The sequence below is a fragment of the Physeter macrocephalus genome, chromosome 14, assembly GCF_002837175.3.
Source record: "Physeter macrocephalus isolate SW-GA chromosome 14, ASM283717v5, whole genome shotgun sequence".
NCBI lineage: Eukaryota > Metazoa > Chordata > Mammalia > Artiodactyla > Physeteridae > Physeter > Physeter macrocephalus.
Window position 1 is genome coordinate 104914529 of NC_041227.1, and position 9830 is coordinate 104924358.

The 9830-nt window shown below is 47.6% G+C and overlaps 1 long non-coding RNA gene across 2 annotated transcripts in view; it reads left to right on the plus strand.

Moving 5' to 3' along the window:
• The first annotated feature begins 416 nt into the window (after nt 1-416).
• Nucleotides 417-9830, plus strand: part of LOC102986168 (uncharacterized) — an 18164-nt gene continuing 8750 nt past the window's right edge. Inside the window, exons 1-3 of one of the 2 annotated variants that reach the window (XR_003683134.1) lie at nt 417-522; nt 768-886; nt 7628-7840. This is a non-coding gene — a long non-coding RNA (uncharacterized lncRNA). Of the gene's footprint in view, nt 523-767; nt 887-7627; nt 7841-9830 lie in introns of those variants that run through there. The other variant, XR_008619377.1, reaches the window with a different exon arrangement.

Consider the following 9830-nt stretch of genomic DNA (forward strand, 5'->3'; position numbering starts at 1 on the left):
ACGTAAAAGTTTTTGAGAAAGCTTATTGTCAAAACTGCTATCAGACTGATCTAAAAGAAAATGAGGCAGCTGGAGATGTGAGTACCTTTCTTGGTCCCTACCTTTCTTCAGGCAGGATGCCAACTGGAGAGCTGCTCACCACTAAGAAGGACATCTTCCGCAATGAACACTTCATCAGTGGCTCAGGCTGATGGACAGGGAGGACCTCCTAAGGGCAGAGCCAGGGGCCTCGGGGAAGAGAGGGCTGGGGAGCTAGTCTGAGGACATAGGACAGGGGTCAAATCGAGGGACATTCCTTACTCCCAGGTTACTCCCTGTTCAAATGGGAATGTTTTTGCAGTGATTCTGACCCTGTTTTGCCATTGTATGTTAGGTGTATATGGGAAAAACAACTTGTCTTTTTGATTTTCAGGTCTGTGGATCAAGAGGAGCCTCAGTGAGATCTGATGTAGATCATGAGTTTCTTGATTTCCAGCTCAGTGTCAGAATTGGATAAGATTTTTGGAGTGTCTTTGAGATGGAGTGAGTGTATTTTGCATGTGGGAAAGGAATGAATATTTGTGACCAAAAGGGCACGAGGAGGGCATTGTCTGTAAATATTTGCTCTCTCCCCTTTCTGTCCATCTCCATGGGGCAAGTATACTTTCCTGCCCTTGGTTTGGGCTTCATCATTTTATTTGTTTTGGCAAATGAGGATTACTGGATATGACATGAGTAGGGGTTTGAAAGGTGCTTGTGCTGTTGAGCTTGCTGTCTTGCTTCTGCAGTGGCCACGAGAAAAACATGACACGGACCCAGGAGGATAACAGTTATGCAGAGCTGCCCTGGGTGACCGGAAGACCTGTAGCCTGAAGCAAAGCCACCCCCACTGACCCTCAGGCATAGGGTGAGAAATACTTCCTGTTGTATGCCACTGTGATATTTGTGTTTGTTATACAGCTGTAGCTGACTGAGACAACCCACAATATCAAACTGGAGCCCCATGGCTTCCTGAAATATGGGAAGTGAACAAATAAGTGCCTAACAAATTGGGAGTAGGGCTTTGCCAACAGAAAAAAGAAATGATAGCATCCTTGGAATGAGCTGAGAATGCTCTCCCAAATGCCTTGGGAGAAGGCATTTGGCCCACCACTCAGCATGAGTGGTGGGCCCTGGGAAGGTGGGAGGCTGTCCAGAAGCATGGGTCTCCCATGCTGGTCAAAGAAAAGGAAAAAAGAGTCTGTTGAGATTGTAGGTGAGGTGAATGGGTTTATAGACTGAGGCTGCCCAGTAATTCTCAGTGTATATATACAGTGTACATACTTAATGTTTGATATATTTGTTATACAGTAATTTTATGATAATTAAACTTCTTAATATAACTTTGTGGTAAAAGTGCTTCTCCCACATTCCAGAGATTACCAGGAGTCTGACTTAAAAAAAAAAAATCTTGTATTGTATGTATTTTTAGGAGGAAGTAGAGTAAAAATAAATGGATTAACCAGGAGTGCTGGGAAAGGGGGTTGGGTGGGAAAGAAAAAATGCCATTCAGAAATAGACTGTGAAACTAATTACCTAGATAAACCAATGTAAAAAATGTATTGTTTAAGACAGGGATCATAAACTCAAATACCTTGGGGGCCAGGCAGGTGACACAAACAAGTGAAGCAGGCCAGCTAGGGGCTGTGGGGACATGAAGAGTGCGTGCCCATCCAGGGAGGGCAGCTTCTATGACTTGGCTCCCGCCAGTTGCTGCCATGTGGGAATGGAGCCTGTTGTGGCCAAGTCTTCTGTGTTTTCCTGAGAAGCAGAGCTGCCATGTACGCTAGTGTGGGTTGTAGACTGCACAAGGTGCTCAGCTGATAGGGCAACTGGAGACTGGAATACAGTCCAAGCTCTGCTTAACAAGCCCTGGCCAGGACACATGGCTTAGGGCGTAGAGGTGGGCTGGACTTTGGCCTCCTCTCCCCACTTCAGCCTCCCTTTGTACAATGTTTGATCATACAGGGCGGTGTGGGATGGCGGATCCATTTCCCATTGCGGAAGCCCTCTTTTCTCCTGCCCCTGGCAGCCCAGGCACAGGTGCCCTTCTTAGGCTCAGCCGATTAGATGCTCCTTCCCAGGACCTGGAGTCTTGCATGAGTGACAACAGCACAGAGGTGGAGAGATGACATAGGCTGTGTTTAGGTGTGTTTGAATGGTGATTGGTAGAGAACCTTTAAAAACAGTGAGCTGCCAAACAAAACTCACCAGAGGGTCTCCAGCTACCCACTCGAGATCGAGACATTCCAAGTGCAGGAAAGGGGCTATGAGCGTACTCACCTGTTCTTAGTAAGCTTTGCACACGCATAGGTTTCTGCTTCATGAAGATTCCCTAAATTATTTCACCACAGTGAGGTGTCCTTCCTGGGTATCACAGTACAGGGCAGCGAAATCTTCCTTTCTCAGAAGGCTGACGCTTGGTTCCAGTTCTACGAGAGCTTGGTCCTGTGATCTTCGCCAAATTTTCATCACGCTGACCCTCAACTTCCTTGCCTATGAAATGGGTATTTGGGTATTGTTCCCCTTTCCTCCCAGGGATATTGTGAGGATCGAATCCAATGAGAGGATAGATCAGAAAACACTCTGCAAGCTCTGACACACCATGTAAACACAAGGTATCATTATATAGCTGCTGAGACACTAGCAGCTGATGTGGCTAGTGTCTGATGTTTTAACCAGAGATGGGGAGATCTGGCATGGAGCAGGCCATTCGATTATCATCAAAATGCTGAAAAAACGACTTTGCAATCCACTGCCTCCCCAGGCTACCCACCCTGTCCACTGCTGCAAATCTGTGCCTTTCCTATAATAATAAATCTTTATAGTGCATCTTAATATTATTTTATTTGAACCTCACAACTGTCCGGTGAGGTAAGGATTATTATTCCCATTTGCTGATGAGGAAACTGAGGCTCAGGAGCCTAAGGTTACGCAGCTGGGAAGGAGTAGAACTAGGGAGTGCGTCTGGGGCTTCCCATTGTGGGAGTTCTAGCTCACGGTTTTCCTAGTAGTCTCCTGGGACCATCAGAGGCCAGCCTGGAGTCCAACAGCACCGTTAGCGATAGTAAAGACTCCTACGAAGCACTCAGGGATCAGGAGGAGATCACTAAATGTCTGGTGAGCGGAGGAGCCCCAGCCCAGAATCCCTTCTCTCCACCTACTGGAAACAATGGCCTCCATGCCTGATTTCTGGGGAACAGTCTCCTTCTCTGCTCAATGTAGGTCTATGTGAAGCTGCTTCTCCTTGCCTGAGAGGGGCATGTGATTTAATCTAGACCAATGAGATACATGATCCCAGTATCTGAGTCTTGAGAGGCTGCACACAGGGACGGAGGGAAGTTGTAGCTGGGTCATTCCAAGACCCAGCCTGGCAAAGCAGTTCTCAGAATCGCCCAGAAGCCTCGTTCAAACAGGCTGGGCCTGCCCTCAGAGCACCTGATTCAGAAGGTCTAGGGTAGGGCCCGAGAATGTGCCTTTCTACTAAGTTCCCAGCCGACGCTGCTGCTCACGGGACCAAAGTCAGGGCTTCACCGCCATCGGTGATTTTTGCCCCCCAGGGGACATATGGCAATGTCTGGAGACATTTTTGATTTTCACAGGTGGAGGGCTGCTACTGATATCTAGTGGGTAGAGAGGTCAGGGAGGCTGCTAAACATCCTCCATTGTACAGGACAGCCCCCAAGAGCAAGGAATCAGGCAGCTGCCAATGTCCGCAGTGTTCAGGTTGAGAGAGCTTGCTCTAGGGGAATGGTCCACGTGCCCTTACACCGAGGTCCCAGAGATGCCTGGTTCCTACCTATCTCCATGCTCCTCCACGGAGTCTCTGGGTCCGGTATCCTGCCAAAACATTCCTTCTTCCTTTTACTTAATCAGAGTCAATGTTTGTTACCTGCAACCGAAGGTCTGATGGAGATGAGGATTTAACTGCTTTAGAGGAGTCAGGTTGGTGCTAAGGAAGATCATGGGCTGGCTTCTGGGTTAGAATGACATATAATTATGCCACATGCATTTCTTTCCTTTTCACCTGTGACTCTCTCTTCCTAGTGTACCATTCCACTTTAAAGAAACACTATAATTTGTTTATCCATTCTCCTATTCTTAAAAAGTTCAGTTCCTTTTATTTTTTGTTATTAAACAATGCCACAATGAATACTTTTACATATAAATGCTCATGCTTATATGTAAGAGTTTCTCGAAGGTTCCTACCTTCGAGAAGTGAAATTGCTGGGTTATGCCATTGAGACACCTTCAGTTTTACTGAATATTAATAAATTGCTTTCCAAACTGGTTGTGTCAAGTCATCCCAGCACCAGAGGTGGGTGTATCAATATCTCCCCACGCCTTCATCAACACTCTGTAGACAGGTGTGTTAATTTTTGTGATCTGTTGAGTGACTCACTGTTTTAATTTGCATTTCCCTGATCATTAGGGTCATTGACCATATTTTCATATGCTTATTGCTCACTTGGGCTTTTCTTTTTGGGAATCACAATTCACGTTCTTTGCCCTTTTCTTTTTCTCTTTCATTCTCCCTCCCTCCCTCCCTCCTTTCCTTCCTTCCTTCCTTCCTTCCTTCTTTGCTTGTTTAATTTCTTAGTGATTTGTAGGCTGATATGATATATTCTGGGTACCAGTCATGTGAGTGGAACATCTGGTCTGTGACTTGCCCTCTAACTTTGTTTATGGTGTTATTTGTTGTACAGAACTTTTAAATTTTACTTCAGTCAAATGAATTAATCTTTTTCTTTTTGGATTATTATTTTTCCAGCCTGCTTTAAGGATCTTTCCATATGCCAACATTATAAGGATACTCTCCTCTATTTTCTCTAAAACAAATATAAAGCTTTAAAAAAAATCTAGTCTTTAATCCATCTGGATTTTATTTGTTTGTAGAGTGGGTGAGAAATCTCACTTTAATTTTTCCATGTGAGTAGCTAGTTGGCCTAGCACCAGTTACTGAGCAACCCAGCTTCTCCTCATTGATGGATAATGTCATCACTGCATGTAGGTAGTTTCCATTTATGTGTAGGTCTCTTTCTGGACTCTCTGTTTTGTTCTATAGGTCTATTTGTCAGTCTCTGCACCAAAACCACATGGATTTAATTACTGTAAATTTATAATATGTCTTGATATGTGAAAGCATGAATCTTTCTTCCTTGTCTTCTTCACAATTATCTTGGCTAATTCCAGTCCTTTACACTTTGTGTGTATATATACATATATATATAATGATGTACCATATATATATATATGACGTTTACAAGCTGTGTAGGTGCCTGGCCCAGAAGTGGGGCCCAGGAAATGTTAATTTCCTATCCCTTCTTCTGAGGGTTCTTTGTTGTTACCACCAGGAATGTACATTTCTTGGCTTAGTTTCATTCAGCCCCTGACCCTGTGCCCTAAACAGGACAACAGAATCACTGTTCTGAATTCAGGGATCCACTTTGTCACAAGTAGCCTCCTTACACATATGACCCCAGCTATGGATACATAATAGCGCCTAGTAAATATTTGCTGAAACTGAATGAAAATGCCTCAGGAGCCCCAGTGCCCCAAGCAGTGGGTCTCTCTGTGAACCTTCCTCCTTGCAGCACCAGAAATAGCACCATGTTTATTCTTTCAACATGTGTTTGTGCAGCTCCTACCATGTTCCTGGTAAGCCAGTGAGACATGGCCTCAGCCTTCACAGAGACAGACATTCAATAAGTAATTACACTGCACAAAGTGCTATAAAAGAGAAGAAGTGGACTTTTAAGGGAGAATAACGTTATTGGAGGGTCAAGGGAGCCCTTCCTGAGGAAGTGACATGTGAGTTCAGGATGAGTAGGGCCAAGTCAGGCCAAGATGAAAGAGGATTGTTTTACACAGCTGGAGCAGCATGTGCAAAGGTCCTGAGGTCAAAAAAACTAGATGTGCAGTAGTGGTGCTTCTCATACTTTAATGTGCAGCTGGGCGTATTATTAAAAAGGCAGATTCTAGGATGCGGCTGAACTCCTGAATTTCCAGCCAGCTCCCAGGTGCTGCTGCTTCTGGACTGAGGCTGTGGCTCTCACTTAGGGTAGCACAGTGTAAGAGGAACTGAGAGAGTCTTGAAGGTGTGACAGAGCATGGTGAGCAAGGATGAGGGTGAGGAGATGGGACGGGAAGAGTAGGCAGGGACCAGATCCTGCAGGATCTTGGGAGCCACCTTCTAAATGTAAGCAGGAGAGTCACACAGTCTGATTTGGCTCATCTGCCTGAGCCTCAGTTTCTACATCTGTAAAATGGCGCTGCATAAACCTCCCTGGCAGGGCTCTTGGGAAGATTGGAGATGATATATGATAGGCACCACCATTCAGCAAATGACATATGTTTTTCCTGATTCCTATTCCCAAGTCCTGAATTTAGGAATAGCTTGTAACATGCTACCTTCTGCACAAAGTTCAAGGACCTGAGACTGTCAGTACCTCTTTTATCTTGATATGTCACTCTGCTTGGAGAAGGTTCCCTTGTCTTAAGTAAGCCAGTAGGATCTGGGGTTAGACTGGCAAATGTTAAGTCAAAAAAAAAAAAAGTGAATATTTTCTTTTTGAAAGAAAATATTGAAAAAAATGAGCTGGGTTCGCCTGCTAGGGTCTGTGCTGACCTTTCCTCCCTGTCTGTCTGTCTGTCTCTGTTGTTTCTACTCAACAACAGGATGTCCTCTGTCTCCCCCTCCTCTGGCTGCAAACAACCCCGGAGCCACTCTGTCTGCAGCACTGTGTTCTGTTTAAAGGAACAGACACCCATTTCTCACAGAAGAACCGTTAGGTAAACAATAATATATTTTTTTAAGCTCAGAAAGTGGCTCAACATACTGAGCGTGGAGTGACTGTCTCTAGCATTCCCCAGCTAGTTTCAGGACAAAGGTCTCCAGAGGAAGGATGCTTCTTTTCTTTTCTTTTCTTCTCTTCTCCTCTCTTCTTCTTCCCTTCCCTTCCCTTCCCTTGCCTTCCTTTCTCTTCCCTTCCCTTCTCTTGGCTTTTCTTTTGAGTAAAAGGGGACAACAGGTTGAGAGGGGCAGGGAGGCCCGAGGCCTGCAGATAGGAGCCTTGTCTTGGCCTAAAGAACCCAGGAGGCTGCTCTTGGGCACCCCTGGCCTGCGTGGCAGGAGAGGGTGGCTTTTGCTCTGACGCATCTTGTTCCCTCAACACCCCTCCCACTTGCTGAGCACTTCCAACCCTGTGTGGAGGCCTTCTAGGCGTGACCTCACTGCACGCTCCTCAGGACACCTGGAGGTATGCATTAGCACCCCCACTTCACAGATGAGGAAAATGAGGGTGAGAGGATGAAGTAATTTGCCCAAGGTCATGCAGAGCAAAACTCAGGTCAGGACTCAAAGCCAAGACTCCAGAGTTCATTTCTGAAAGTTCATTTCTGAACCAACCTCTAATATTGACTTCCTGGGTCCCAGCTTTCTGAATGACTTGAACTCATCCCATAGCCTTGCAAGAGTGGAAAAAACCCGTTTTCTAGATTTGGAGGGCAGGATCTGGAGGAATGAGCTGCTCCAGGCTTTGGGGGTGGTGGTGGTCAGGAATAAGGCTGAGGTTCCCGGGGTCCTGACTCCAATACCCAATGCTGGTAGTTTCAGTGAAAGAAAAGTCCAAAGAACAAGATGTGGTCAGCATCTCCATTTCCTCGCGTGGATGCTCCATTCAGAGACACAGCGAACTCTTCCTTCCTGCCACCCTCCGCCTTTCAGCACTGTCTCCACAGCTGAGATCCGTGGAAGCCTACATCTGCACACCTAGGTTCCCATCTGTCTGTAACAAGAAAGAAATAATTACTGGAAAAATAAAGCCACAGAACGCGTTCTCAAACCAAGCAGAAAGAAAATGTTTTTGGCTTCTTCAAAATATAGTGACTATTTCCTGATGGGGACAAGTCAACTGGGAGGGCCGGTTGGGACAGGCAGGGGACGTGGAGGGCCACTGGCTTTGGGCAAAGGCAGACCTGGACTTGAGATGAACTCACTGGTGTGGGTCCATGAGAAATTCCTTCCTGGTTATTATGATCCTGTTTGTTTATCTGCCACACCTGTACCACAGGGTTGACCTGGGGAAGAAGAGGTTATGGAAGGCTTCTCTGTGCCCAGTCCTTTCCCTCTATTCCCACAGCAACACACAGGTGGTCAGCGTGATTATTTTTGCAATGAGGAAAGTGAGGCTCAGAGAAGTCCACCAGCTTTGCCTGGGGTTGGCTGGCTTCAAAGGGAATGTGTTTAACCACACCGCTAAGCTACACGGGGTATGTGAGTAGAATCAATTTGGACTCAGTTGATTGGAGTCACTTCCTTGATTGCTTGACCCCGAGGGGCAAAGAGTACGTTAAAGATGGAAGCCCTGACTGCCCCCCTTTGGGAGGTCATAGCCAAGGATTCTAAAGCTTTGGTGAAGTCAGGGAGGTTTGGTGCTTTGCCACAGCCCTGTGAAGTGAGACCTGAGGTGAAATTTGGTCATCAGAATGGAGCTGAATGTTGTCATGTTTATCAATTAATTCCTCCCTAAGAGGACAGGGGATAACCAGGTCTTCCCCTGGTATGGACGGAGAAGGGCCAGAAGAACAGAGCAGGGGGCGGTGTTCACGCCAGAACAACAGTGCAGTTGCAGTGATGAGCAGGGGCTGCTGACTTCGGGCGGGAGATGTGCCAGGCTTTTCCCAGCCCTTTGTTTCCTCCAGCGGAGCCATGATTCTGCTGAGGGTGTGATGACTGCTTCCCCTCCAGATCCTCTCTTTGCCCTTCTCTCTATGCCTGGGAGGCTGGGCTTCTACAGGCAGCATTGCCTGGGCTTGCTTGAGATACTAGCAGGACATCAGAGGCCGGGAAGAGAGAGGTTGGGGTATTTCCTCCCCTCCCCTCCCTGCTCCAGCTCCGTGTCCCTCAGTGGCTCCCAGTGGGGGGCCCCTTCTGTGTCTCCAGCTCTCACACTGGGCCTCAGCCCCAGGGGAGGTAGCAGCTTCCTTCCTTCTTCCTTCACTAAGGTCTCTTCACATCTCCCTACCGAGTATGCCTCCTGCCTCCCGCAGCCCCCTGAGTAGATGCTGCCAAGGCCCTCTTTCCCCATTTCGCAGAGAAGGAGCCTGAGGCCCAGGGTAACAGGTCTTGCCAAGGCCACAGGGCTTGTGAGCAGCAGAGAGGGAAGATCTGAACGAGAGTCTTCCCAAATCCACCGCCCCAGAGAGGATGCCAAGCAGGATGGACTTAGCAGGACCTGTATGGGGGTCCCCTTTGTTTGAACCGACACCAAGTTCTGCTGCCTGACACCATTACTGTTAATGCTCGTGTTATTCAATGCTTTTCACATTGGCAGAGAGTTTTCCTCTTGCTCCTCTGCCTCCCAACCCCCTCTCTCTCTTCCTCGTGGACAAACTGGGAGATGGCTGGGTCCTACTTCCCCCCACCCCCACCTCACTTTCCAGATGGGGACACTGAGACTCTGGGAAATGCAGGTCTGTCCTGGGCGGGGGCGCAGCAAGTGACTTGGGGGTGTTGCTGTTCTGGGGCCTTCGCTCCAATGGGGCCAGTAGCATCTGTTCCATGAGCCACCAGCCAAGATGAACAGTGATACAGACAAGGAAGACTGAAAAGCTTTGACAGGGACAAGAAGGTGGGAAAGAGGGAGGAGCGGGAGAATCAGCATTTTGGGGGAGCAAATGTAATAATATAGCAGACTGGGCTTCCCTGGTGGCGCAGTGGTTGAGAGTCCGCCTGCCGATGCAGGGGACACGGGTTCGTGCTCCGGTCCGGGAAGATCCCACGTGCCGCGGAGCGGCTGGGCCCGTGAGCC